The sequence below is a fragment of the Equus quagga genome, chromosome 12 (assembly GCF_021613505.1).
Source record: "Equus quagga isolate Etosha38 chromosome 12, UCLA_HA_Equagga_1.0, whole genome shotgun sequence".
Taxonomy (NCBI): domain Eukaryota; kingdom Metazoa; phylum Chordata; class Mammalia; order Perissodactyla; family Equidae; genus Equus; species Equus quagga.
In genome coordinates, this window is record NC_060278.1 from 76,049,207 (window position 1) to 76,062,044 (window position 12,838).

Consider the following 12,838-nt stretch of genomic DNA (forward strand, 5'->3'; position numbering starts at 1 on the left):
GGAGTGTAACACTGCCTGGGGGTATCCAGGTAATAATATACAGATCAGTAGCAGCATGCCTGAGAAAATGTTTGAAACAGTAAAGGAAGGATGTACAGCATGTAGGAGAATGTGAAGTAAATGAGCTTACATGTTTATTTTTAAACAGAGCATATTGTTGGTGGGGTTCTGACTCATGTTGCTACCATGTTGTTCCAGAAATACACTGTGGCAAAATGCTTCCACCTCTTGCCAACATGAACACTGAGGAAAAATGAAGAACACTGAAGCACTCCAACGAAAAGTTGCAGAACAGAAATAGCCACACTCCTCTGGAGTCTAATTCATCCACAGCCATCATAAAAAGGTAGGGGAATAAATGACATTATGGTTTTGCCCTTTAAATTTTATTTTAAATTATGTGATAGTAAAAAAGCAGAAAAGGACCTTTTTTATTGAACACATATTCGTTGGGTGACTTCTGCATGGCTACAAACTGTTCTAGGCACTAGGGATATGATAGTGGGGGAAAAGTGAGGGGCAAGTGTATGGCCTTGAAGGAGCTGGCATTCTACTGGGAGGAGATAAGTAAGTAAACGCAAAAGAAACTGGCAGCCGTTAATAATGTTTATGAACATGGTAAACAGGCTAATGAGATGAAGGGCGATTAAGGGACTGCTTCAGTTTGGGTGTCAGAGCAGACCACTCAGAATTTTGAGCTGGGAGTGGAGTGATAGAAAAGAGCCAGCTGAGTAAAGGTTTGAAGCTAGGACCTTGCATGAGCTGCAAACCAGGATCTGATGGATATGTTCAAGGCTGGGAAAGCGGGTCTGTATCACTTTGGGAGGGCGTTTGGAGAAACATGATGTAGGAGAGCCTTTAGACAGGAAGAAGGTGTCTTGATTTTACTCCAACAAAGACAGAAACCATTGGATAATCATTAGCAGAGGAGTGAATTTATATTATATTTCACATTTTTCTGCTTTATTAGAGCTCAGTAACAGTGGAAAACGGTGCTGTCACCTAGACAAGAGATGATAGTAAGTTGGCCTAGGGACATGGCATTGGGGATCGTTGGATTTAAAATATAGTTTGGATCTGCTTCAGCTGGATTAAATGAGATGACTGCCTATGCTGTTTATAAATCCCCCCAAATCTAATTTCCATGTGAAAGATACGCTGCTTGTTTGTGTTGGAATATACAATAGTCAAATGGTAATTTATTTTGCTGTTTCAAAGAACAGCTTATGATGTGCATGTTTGTGTTTTCTAAAACTTAGAGTTTGGTATCAAATTTTGAAAAGAAAATTCTGCCCTGAAATCTCGTGTTCTAGGCAGGTTATCTTGTAAGACTAGGAGATTTGAGCCTTCCAGACAGTTTTGCAAATTCTCTTCTGCTCCCTGCATGGTTCCTGACTTCTGAGAATGTTGTTACTCGGACCACGGAGAGGTAGCCTGCATGAAGGCTGCCCTTTTAGATAAGAAACCTATGAGTTTTTTAAGGACTGGTGGCTTAGGTCTGTCAAGCATGACTTCAAGACTAACTTCCATACTGGATTATTCCTAGGTGGAACATTGAGGGGGAAAAGTAAAATGCAACTTAAAACTGGTGTTTTTAAAAGACAAGAATATGTGGATTTAAGCAACGTTTCCCAGAGAAACTAATGCTGTTCGCAGTAAGGGCTTCATGTCTTGAGTGTGTGACCACTGTGCAAAACCCCACAGGGTGGGTGAGAGGATGAAGAATTATGCAGTGACATTGGCAGGCAGGTCCAAGATTGAAGAAGCCAACAGCTACTGTGGGAGCATGGACCAACCTCAAAGTCTGTGTTCAGAGAGTTTTCATGTTAACTCAGTCAAACAGTATTTTAGGAGCTCAGCAAAGTACAGAGCCTAGCTTTCCAATACTCGTAACTTTCTGAGATGTTTCCAAAATGGGATGCTGTGGGAACTTTTCCTTCCTTCACACCAGACCCTTCTCAAAAGGCTTTGGTTGTCAGAAAACAGCCTCAGTGCAGCAATTATGCCGTGTCTGGTGATTGAAAAGACTCTTGAGACTCCACAAGGTATATGTATGTAAGACTGTGATAAAAGCAAAGGATCAGATACAGCAGGAGAAAGAAAGGCCATCAAGCATCAGAGAGGACCGAGATTCCAGGTACAGTTCCCACGGTCCTTTCTCCATCACACAGAATGTACTTCGTCTTCTGATTGTGAACCACCAAGATACATGTGTGACACCTTGGTCTTAGGGGAGCCAAGGCTCAAGCTTACTGAGGGGTATTTTATATCCCAAAGCTCAGGTAGATAAAAGCAGGCTTTGTGAACAGGTAAACAGGTGCAAACCGCCAATCCATATAGTTTCAATAAACGACATAGACAAGCTGGTACAGGATGCCCCTGGGGGAGTTTCAGACTTAACAGCATGTTGTAAATCACTAGGTAGTACATTTCACCTCTGTCTTGGCCAAGATTCAATACTATGCTTCCAGGTGCCATTTAAGATGAGCACAGAGCTACCCAAGATCAACTGCAAGTTAACCCTGTCCTCAGAGAATTGAGCCATGATGAAGACATCAGAGAAGACCTCAAGGTGGTACATCACGTCCTGTGTTTGGTTTTGTCATCCGCTGGATTGGATATAACTCTTTGATTAGCTGGAGAGATGATTCAAAGGCTGTGCTTTCAAATGGAAGTCACAGTTCCTGGGAAAAATAATTAGATTCTGAAGCAATAAGGATAAAATAAAACAGAAAGAGTCATAGTGTTTTGGGTTGATTTCCCTAGAATCCGGTGGTGAGACAAAAAATTTGGATACTAGTGTTTATTTGGGAGGTGATGCCAGACTTTCTAGGGAAGTGGGGTTGTGAGACAGGAAATAGAAGGATGACAGGAAAGGTGGCTTGTTACTGCTGTGACCAAGAGGTGCATGATCCCGTTAGGTAATTCTGGGATACAGTATAAAACATACCTTGGACTTATCCTAACCAAGGGCAAGGGAATTAGGGCGTGTAGCCACCTTCCCCTATCTGCCTTGGTTGAGGGCTGCCCCCCTGGGTGGAAGTGGGGTGTGTAACTCCCTGGCATTTGTGGCCTACCGCATATGTGGAGCAAAGGGGGGTTGGGAATCTTATCACCACAATCCTGCATCATGTACGTTATTCTAGTCTTCAGTTTATGGATGAGCAGATAGAGCAAGGTTAACCAAATTCTTTGAAGTATCACACATAGGAAATAGAGTTGGGATTCTAAACTCTGATTTGCCTCCAAAACCATCCCTTGAACATCATTGTAATCCTTAATTAACTAATAAATCATTGACATTTTTCTGACTCCTATTTATTGAAAAGTTGTCAGGCACAATTTAGATTTTGGGATACAAAGCAAAAGTTGCCTCTATTCTCCAGGAGTTCGCTTGTTTGTGGAAAAGAGAGACAAAGTATGTACTGTTATAAGAGGTATAATGGGGATATGTTGCAGCTATTAAATAGGATCAGAAAAGAGAGTATCCTTTGTTGTTGCATAACAACCCCATAATTTAGTGGCTTGAAACAATAAGTGTGTATTATGGGTCTATGGGTGAGTTGAGGAATTCTGCTGATCTGGGTTAGGTTTGGCTGATCTTAGCTGGGTTCACTCATTTATCTGCAAACAGCTGACAGGTTGGCCAGGGGGTGGATTGTTGAAGATAGCTTCACTCACATATCTGGGAATTGGTTAGATATAACTGGGGAAACTCAGTTCTCCAGCAGTCTAGCCCAGGCTTATTCACATGGTGGCTGGGAAAGGTTTAAGACTGAATGAAAGTGTACAAGGCTTCTTGAGGCCTAGGCTCAGAACAATCATTTCTGTTCTGTTATATAGGCCAATGCAACAAGGCCAGCCTAAATTCTGAGATGTGGAAATAGACTTCACCTCTTGGTGAGAGGAGCTTCAGAGTCACATCGCAAAAGGGCACTGACACAGGAAGGGGAAGATCCAGGTTATAGTCTACCAAGAAAAGAAACGTCTGGATTAAAGCTTACATGGTGTGTAGGGCTTCCCCAGCCAAATCAAGGAGGAAGCGAATTTAAGGCAAAGAGGATGATATGTGTTCAAAGACACAGAAACATGGTGCCCCTTGACTCTGTCAGATGACTTGGGCATGAAAGCATATAGTGGTGAGGGAAAGAGAAGAGGCAGGCACCGTGAGAGAGAGCAGGATTAAAGACTAGAAATATGTAAATGTACCAGAATTCAGGAGACTAAAAGTTATCTTGCAGGAAGATTATGTTTATGAAAAAATGATAAGCACATGGGAAGACGAGCAAAGTCAGGTAAATGAATGAATGGATAGTGGGTGGGTGGACAGATTGCTATAGAAATGTGGTGGAAAAAATATGATTTTGTCTTATGAAATGATTTGTAGGATTTGTATTTATTTCCACAAGGAGGGGAGGGAGGGAGGAAGAAAGGAAATACCTTGATGGGAGCTTGTAGAAAAATGTGAATTGTGAATAGGCCTGGCCTGAATGTAAGAATTTTTCAACATAAGACTGTTTGTGCCTTCAAGGAGGTGCTGCAATGATGCAGATTATGTGATGAAATCTTTCTTTGCTGCCCCTTTCATAAGTGTGCTAAGCATAGTAAGTGGGTTTTTGTGGAAACTAATGAAGAATTTTGGGATTATGGTCCCAAACTGAAATTTCAAGGCTCTGGACTCCCACAAGGCCAAGTTTCTGGGGCAGGTTTCTATGTGGCAGTTGGTCCCCATTGACATGAGGGGTGTATTTATATAGAGATCTGTGCATGTGTGTTTCCTTTGGGGTGTGTGTGTGAAATAGTCATTTTCAGTTGATGGATTTCTTCACTCTGAGACTGAATTGTGTAAATTAAATAGAAACCTTATTCTACAGTTTTCCTAAGCAACTTTTATTGTTCTCCTGGGCTTGTATTTTAAGCACGACACTCTCCCAAGTCACCAGGTGCAGCAAATTTCAGTGTGAGACTTAACCGGCTGCTGTTAGCATCACTAGCTCCTTGGAGGCAGAATGGGAACATGACTGTGGAAATAAATGCTGGCAAGACCATAAATGCAGAACCCAGGGCCAAAATACCCACTATTGTTGGCTTGGGGAATGTATTACATTCATTCTTCTCTCCCAAATATGTTGGTGATTCTTTGCTCCCTATTTCTAGAAAAAGAGATAAGATGAATTTTTTTCCTAAAAAAAGAAAAAAGTAAACAGAAAATAACATAGTCAAAGGAAAATAAATAACATAGTTAAAACTGACAGCAAAAATACAGTGTCCCATGAATATTCTCTGGTGACCTAGTAATTGTTTAGTTAATTTATTTTTCTTTGGGGAGCAGAGTGTCTCCCTGTTCCGTATCCCCATGTCCTCTCCAGAGGTAACCACTATCCTAAATTTGTTTCTACACTTTAACCATTCCCTTGTTTTAAATTTAAAAAGGACCAAACGTGACTATATCCCTGTGCAATGTTAATTTTTTCTTCCTTTTGAGCTCTGTAATAATGATCTCATACTCATATAGTCTATGGATTTGCCCATTTCATTGAACATTTGAGTTTCTAAGATCTACCCATGTTACATGTTGCTGTAGTTCATTTTCGCAGCTAAATATTACATTGTGTGAATATATCACAGATTACTTATTCTCTTGTAGGTTGACATTTCTACTTTGATTTTGTGCTATTATGAAAATAATACTATGATCATTCCTTATGTATCTCCTGGTGCATATGCAAGAGGGTTTCAGGGCTACATACATAGGAGTGGATTGCTAGGATGTAAGATAGATAGGTGACCAGTCGTCACAGTTTGCCTGGAACTGAGGGCTTTCCCAGGATGCAGGATTTTCCCTGCTAAAACCAGAGCAGTCTCAGGCAAGCTGGGATGCGTGGTTACCTTAAATACATACATGTTCAAACTCACAACATAATACTAAACTCTTTCCCAAAGAGATGGTAGCAATTTACACTCCCAGCCAGCAGCAAATGAGACTTCCCCTTGAGACCCATTCTCCCCATGCTTCATGTTCTCAATATCTTAATTTTTGCCACTCAGTTGAGTGTGAAATGGTATCTTGCCATGATTTGAGTTCCCTGATTACTAATGAGGTTCAGTATCTTTTCTTGTTTTGTTCTCCATTTGTATTTTCTCTTCTGTGAAATGTCTTCCTTGTCTCTTGTTTTTCTGTTGATTATTTTGTCAGGCACATCTTATGCACCTCTTCAGATTCTTTTGGCTTTACCATCACCTAGAAAGTGATTTGTCAACAGTAGCACTAATGACAGTTTGGGCTGAATAATTGTTGTGGGGGCCTGTCCTGTGCATTATAGTATTTACCATTACCCTTGGCCTCTACGCACTAAATGCCAATAGCTCCTCTCAGTTGTGACAAGAAAAGAATGTCTGTAGATGTTAAACTATCTAGTCAAATGTCACCCTGGGGAACAAAATTGTACCTGGCTGAGAACCGCTGACCTAGATCCTTAAAAGCTTGCTTCTGTGGGAGAGAGAAGGAAGCAAGGCAGATAAATTCCTTCTCCATTTCTCTCTCTGAGGGGCTATTCCAAAACCTATGTCCCTGTACAGCCTGTTTAGAGGCATCCTATGTCACTTAGCAGATGTGTTTGCTGGGCTCCTAGCTGTGTTTTGCCATGGTTCGTGGGAATGCAGTGGCCAGAACAGTGACATGTCACCTTGTCTTGCTTCCTGTCCTTCTCTGCCTCATTTCTTTTCTCTTCTCTCTCCTACCTTGGGTTTGCATATCCCACTTAAAGCTTTAGCAGTTAATGCTTGTCTCAGGGTAATTTCCTAGGAAAACTAAGCTAAAACAAGTGGTTGTAGAGAGGATACCCTATGGATAGGGTTTTGGAATTGGATTACTAATCTGTCTGAAAGCAATGGGGACCACCTTTTTTTGTGGTAAATTGGAATGAAAATGAATCCTGGTATGCAGCAGCATCACAATCCCTGTGCTAATCTGAGGTAAGACTTCGGTGAAGCGTCAAGTGTTGTGAGGTCTAGTAGCTGCAGCACACAATGAACGTTAGAGCGATGAGGATTATACGGGTGGTGGAGTAGCGGGACTACATTTGACATGCCCAAAACTGTTAGGTTGAGGGTAGTTAATGGCCAACTTAGGCATGCTCTGGAAGCCAGAGGGCATCTCTGGCAGCTTTATGGAGACTTACCTCTCGCATCGTGGGGCAGACTGTGATGAAATTCAGGCCCAGGATCTGACTATCAGGTTGGCAGAGCTGCAAAGGAGACTAAACACGCAGCTTCATTAGGTCTCCTGTTTCAAACTCAGGGCCCTGCCCAGAATGCCGAGACCTAGGTTGCGTTCACTGGGGTGCCTGAGCTTGAGAACCCTGAACCCCTAACTTCCCCCAAACAATCTTGGAAGACAGGAGCAAACCCTTCTCCCTTGACAGAGAAGAACAGCCCCCGCCTCACCCAATGGCTGTGTAGGCATCTTACCTGAAGCAGGCTCCTCATAAGATGATTCTTGTTCGCCTTAAAATCTTTCTCTGCCATTCCTCATTGCCTCCAAGCTGGCAACTAGAATATGGTCTCAGTGGAGAAGTGTCAGCCCTTGTCCAGGAAGAAGTAGCCTACCCACTGAAAAAGTGACGTACCTGGTCAACATGTGCCACCAGAACCAAGGAAACCCCCGTGGGAGTGGACTGTAAGTCTGTGGGGGAGGGTGGAATGTAAAGCTGCATCAGGGAGCATTTGTTGATCTAGGGGCACTCACTCATAACTCAAGCTTCAGTCATTTTTCAGGGACACTTGAAGCTGATCCTGATAGTTTTCTCGGATGGTTCTTTGAAGCCTGCGTGCTATGATAGCCTGTAGCAAATGTGGAGGAAATTTCATAACTTCTTTGACACAGTCTTGATAAAGGGTCAGATGGCTCAGGGATGAGGGATGTTAGAATGGATGTTAAGATAGTTTTAGATGCAATCTGAGAACCTATCACTTGAGTATGTTCCTAACTGACTAAGAGGGCCCAGAGGACACAAAGACAATAAGGTATTCTCTGGAGAGGGGTACTGCCACCTTTGAGAAGCTCTCTGAAGACCGTCATCTATGGGTTGGGTTGATGTTTGGAGAAGCTGTCTAGGAGTTGAGCTTCCTGGTATTGCTGGGATGATGGGATCCAGAACAGGAGAGACCGAGTAGCATGACTTACTGTTAGCAGCAAGGCAGATGTAACTCCCATAATAGGTAGCAAAACTACAGTGCCTGTCAGGGTGCCTTGAACCACAGGGATCTGACAGTGGTTAAGAAAACCTGGAAATCTTTGGGACAAAATAATTGGACGGCTGACTGGGCTGCTGCACAGTTTGGATAATCAGGAAAAAAAAATTCAAGAGAATATAACTGTGGAATATCATGCTCCCTTACCAAGTTCCCACATCTAAACCAGTTCACAGACGGCAAAGGAATTATGGCAGTCAATTCATGCTCATCTCTGTTCCACTTTTAATTGTCTTTACCCTTTCTACAGTTATTTTGTATTTACCTGCTAATTCTCATACATAAAGTACCATGGGTGTGGAAAACCAGTTTGTTATTTTGTTAACCGGTATTCTTGATGATGTTTCTCCTTGTGTGATAGGTAATATTTGATTATTGATGTTAATATGTGGGAATCCTTAGCGCCTAAATGAGGGGTGTTTTTCTATGGAGAGTGTTGCTTCACTTCCTCTAGGGGTCAGGGACAACTTGAGCCAAAGCTCCGTTCTAGGTTCTGTCTCTCAGGCTTAACTGCTCTGCTTTGCTTTTTGAAAGGCCTGCGGCTTGGTTTGCAGATCAGTGTTGTTATTGCCGTGTTCCCTTAGGACTCGCCTGCCTTCTTCATTGGTTTACTCTCTATGTCATTTCTCTAGTTTCATTTCTCTGCCATTTATTTTTTTGTTAGGGCCCGGGGGGTTGGGGGTCCCAAGATATTTCTTTACTATCTAATGAGCTTAGCAAAATTTATCATTTTATAAATGTATCAAGGATATATTTACATTTTAGCATAAGGATCCTTCAGATTATCTAGACTACATGCTACCAAAATGAAATAACTTTGGCTCCCCACTAACAGCTTGGCAGCATGAAAATGACTCAATGCAATTTTCAGCTATCCAGTGCACCAGTCATAATGGAACTGAGTTTAGTCCAGGAAGTATTTAATTGAATGGATCAGAGGGGCTGTTTTTCTCATCCATTGTCAAATATCCTGCTCTCATGGTTAACAAATGTTGATCAGAAGGCTGAGCCTGTGGGCGTGTATCCTGAGTGAAGCTTCTCTAGGCAGAAGAAGCGAGCTCAGCTGCTTCTCCTCTCCAGGCATCCCCTCTTAGACCTTTAACACACACATTCAACACTCTGAGCTGTCCCCTTTCTTTCAGCCATTTCTTGGAAACAGTATATAGTACTGTTTAGAAAGATTTCCACACATCCCAAAATTTGATATGTAAAATGATTTTTAACTGTCTAGAACACTCTTATCTTTGGAATTGCCAAATCGCTGTACTCTAAATCAGAGAAATGTGAATGAACTTGACTGACAGGTCATGGGGGGAGTAGGGTTCTCATGTCTGCAAAGACCAGCTGTTCTAAGAAAGAGTAGGTGGTGATGGGCACTGTGCAAACGGGGAAACCTCTGCCCTTCTAAGTACAGTGGCCTCTACTTAACTCCAAGCTGTTATTGCCCTATGGGAATGTGGGCTCAGGCATACCAGATATTCCAATTCTTTAGAGGAAACTTGAAAGCTGGAGTCTTCTGATATGAAATCTCCCAGTTCTTAAACATTGGTTTATGAGAAACAAAAATATGCCAACAACAAAGAATCTGATTGTTCAGGGAAACAAAACATGTTTGTAGGCATCCTACCAACTGAATCTAGCCTGCAGACAAGTTGGAATAAGCAGTGTGTAGCTTGAGATTGACTAGTTTCAAAAAGTAAATCTTATCTGCATGGCAATTTGATTATTTTGTGCCAAGGAAAATAACTTTTTGGTCTTTTTATTTATGGCTTTTTCTTGCTTGTTTTTCTGCTTGGGATTTTTTCCCTCTAGTAAAACTTAAAAGCCTAGTACATACTGTATCAACTAAAGCTACACACATGCAGAGATTGTGTGTGTGTGTGTGTAACAAGAAAACACGGAAGCAACTCAGAATCTCAACAAAGCTATGCTGTGATGCAGCCATAGCCCCTAAGTACATACCCAAGGAAAATTAGTGCATAACGAATCTATTCATAATAGTCCAAAACTGGAAACAAGCCAAATGTTCAACAACAAAAGAAAGATAAACAAATCTTGTTTATTCATTCAGTGGAATACAGTGCATCAGTAAAAAGAATACGCTATTGACATACACAACAACATGGATGAATCTCACAGACATTATCTTGGGCAAAAGAAGCCAGACACAAAAAAGGATGTATATGCGATTCCATTTACATGGAGTTCAAGAACAGGCAAATCTAATCTATGGCGATAGAACTCAAAAAACTAGTTTATAGTGATAGAACTCTGGAGGACACACAGGAGCCTTCTAGGGGGCTGGTAATGGTCTATCTCATGAGCCAGGGAGTGGTTTTGTGGCTATAAACAGTTGAGATTTCTGCATTCTATGTGCAGTAAAAAGGAAATAACTAAATGGCAGCACTGGTTGCTCCATTGAGCTAACTCTCTGCTTTTGCAGCTGAGGGATGACCTCTGGGTGATTTGAAGGAGAGTTTCAGGTATCCCTGTCTCCACAGGTGTGAGAGGACTGGGTGCTTGAAGCTAATCCTTCCCATTCCTCTCCAGCATGCGATGTCTCCATGGCAAGTACATGTGTGTAGACGTGAGGGCAATCTGCTTCCCCAGGTGGCATGGTGGTCCAGTTTTTCCAAGTCCTCTGGGTTCTCCACCTGTAAAAATACGTGTTCTTTTAGCCATCATAGAAATTTAGAGTTTTCTGTAAAACCTACTAAGCTTGAAGTAGTGACACTTCTGGGGACATTACTTTTGTGTCCACTGATCCTATCATCCTGGTTGCTGCATATTTTAAAAAATACATAGCAGAATAACCCTCCCACCTTCACTCACAAGCTTACGATTTCTTTAAAGTTTCCTAAGGAATAGACTTATGGGAAGGAAATGCATGCCCCAGTCTGTTTCTCTGCTACTCTAAATTTGTGTTACCGTCAGATTGTTTCTCATGCCCCAGGAACTGGTTAAGTGTACCCCAACAGGAGGCAATTGGGAAGAACCTAAAGGAGCTCCCAGCCTGTTTTATTTGTCATCTGCTCTTCAGGGCAGAAAGTGGGCCAAGGAGAGAGAGTCTGTGGTAGAAACCAAAGGAGTAACTGAAGAAGTGGGAGCACACACTGAGCCCATAAGCATGCAAGGGCTTCTGATGACAGTCGAGCTTGTGTGCTCCAAACCCATGTGTAGGTTGTGTATTGCAGCTTGTTGCTTATGTGGCATGAAATGCAGGAGCCCGAGGCCTGGTTGAAGTAAAGGGATGCAGAGAAGGGTGTTGTGTTGTCATAGCTTGTGGCTGATGCTCTCGCCTGCATTCCTAAAGCCTTTGTTCCTAATTGAAAGTTTCATTTGTATCTACACGATACTCAAAATATGAAAGAACCCAGAATCTTTATAAAGTACTTAACTTGCTCATCTGTAATGTAAGAAAGATAGGAAAAATTAGAAAGTGGTCTTTGTGTCAACTCCCAATTAGTATGTTGGTTCTTTTTTTTTTCAATTTTAAAGGCAAGTTAAATCTCATTAAAGTAAGCTCCATTTGGCATTTAATTCAATGGAATTTTCATTTGGCAAAACCAGAGGTACCCAGCTTGGGAACCAGGTGACCTCAGTCATTTTCAGCTGTATCCCTTACAGGCTGCAGTGCAGTCTTGAGCTCACATCTTAAAACCTCTCTGAGTGCAGAGTGAATCAAAGTGAAAACACCTAGTTTGTCTGTTCCCTAAGTTTGGTATGAAAGAAAATGAGAGGCACCCTAAGAAAGTGTGAGGTGTGAGATGAGTGGAAGTTCTGACTGCTATTACCCCTGTGGCTTAGAAAGCATGTGTCATTCATAAACATTCTTTGGATGATGTACTTTTTGATTCTTGTGACTACTGTTTTCATTTTTATTGAAAGGAAAAGGTGTGGAAAGATAACTAAAGAGCATGTATTTTAATGGGGGCAAAGGAGATGTACAGTTATAATATAAAATGCTGAGTTTTATTCTAACTCGTCTCTCTTTCTGGCTAGCCAAATGGTATTAACTCCATGGAGTCGTTCTCTTTATTTGTGAAATAGGAATACCAGTATCTACCAGCCTGATCTACTTAGGAAAAGTGTTGTGAATATCAAAGGAAATCATACACGTACAAAGGCTTTAAAAGTACAGAGTAAGAGAGCATGTAGCTGAGGGTTTATGCTGCTTTTTCCTCAGGGAGCTTTCCAAGCAGTATGTTGAAGGTTCTGAGAAGATTAATCAAGCCAACTATCACACTTGCCTCCCTGTATGATTTTTTTTCTTTTACAAATTCGAATAAATAAAGATAGTAACTAGCAAAGGCATTGCGTGGGTCAAATTCATCACAGTAGTCAAACAGTCCTAACATCATGGCTTATTGTCAAAAACTTGAAGACACTTTATGGCCAATGTTTTATTGTATCAATGTTGACCATAACTTGAGAGAACATAATTTATTGTCCAAACCAGGACTGGTTTGAGAGTAAAAAAGGAGAGCTGTTAATAGTTATGCCAGGATAACAGTAGTAAATGGGGACTGTTCTGGACCAAATAATATTGTTTAAAAGCTTCCTCTTTAAGTCAGGTCATGATTAT

The 12,838-nt window shown here is 41.5% G+C and overlaps 1 protein-coding gene across 1 annotated transcript in view; it reads left to right on the forward strand.

Annotated features, from left to right (window-relative positions):
• Nucleotides 1–218: 218 nt before the first annotated feature.
• PAK5 (p21 (RAC1) activated kinase 5) overlaps nt 219–12,838 on the forward strand; it is a 179,821-nt gene continuing 167,201 nt past the window's right edge. The window contains exon 1 of the mRNA XM_046679440.1: nt 219–346. The gene's annotated coding sequence lies outside the window, so the exon portion shown is untranslated. The remainder of the gene's footprint in view (nt 347–12,838) is intronic.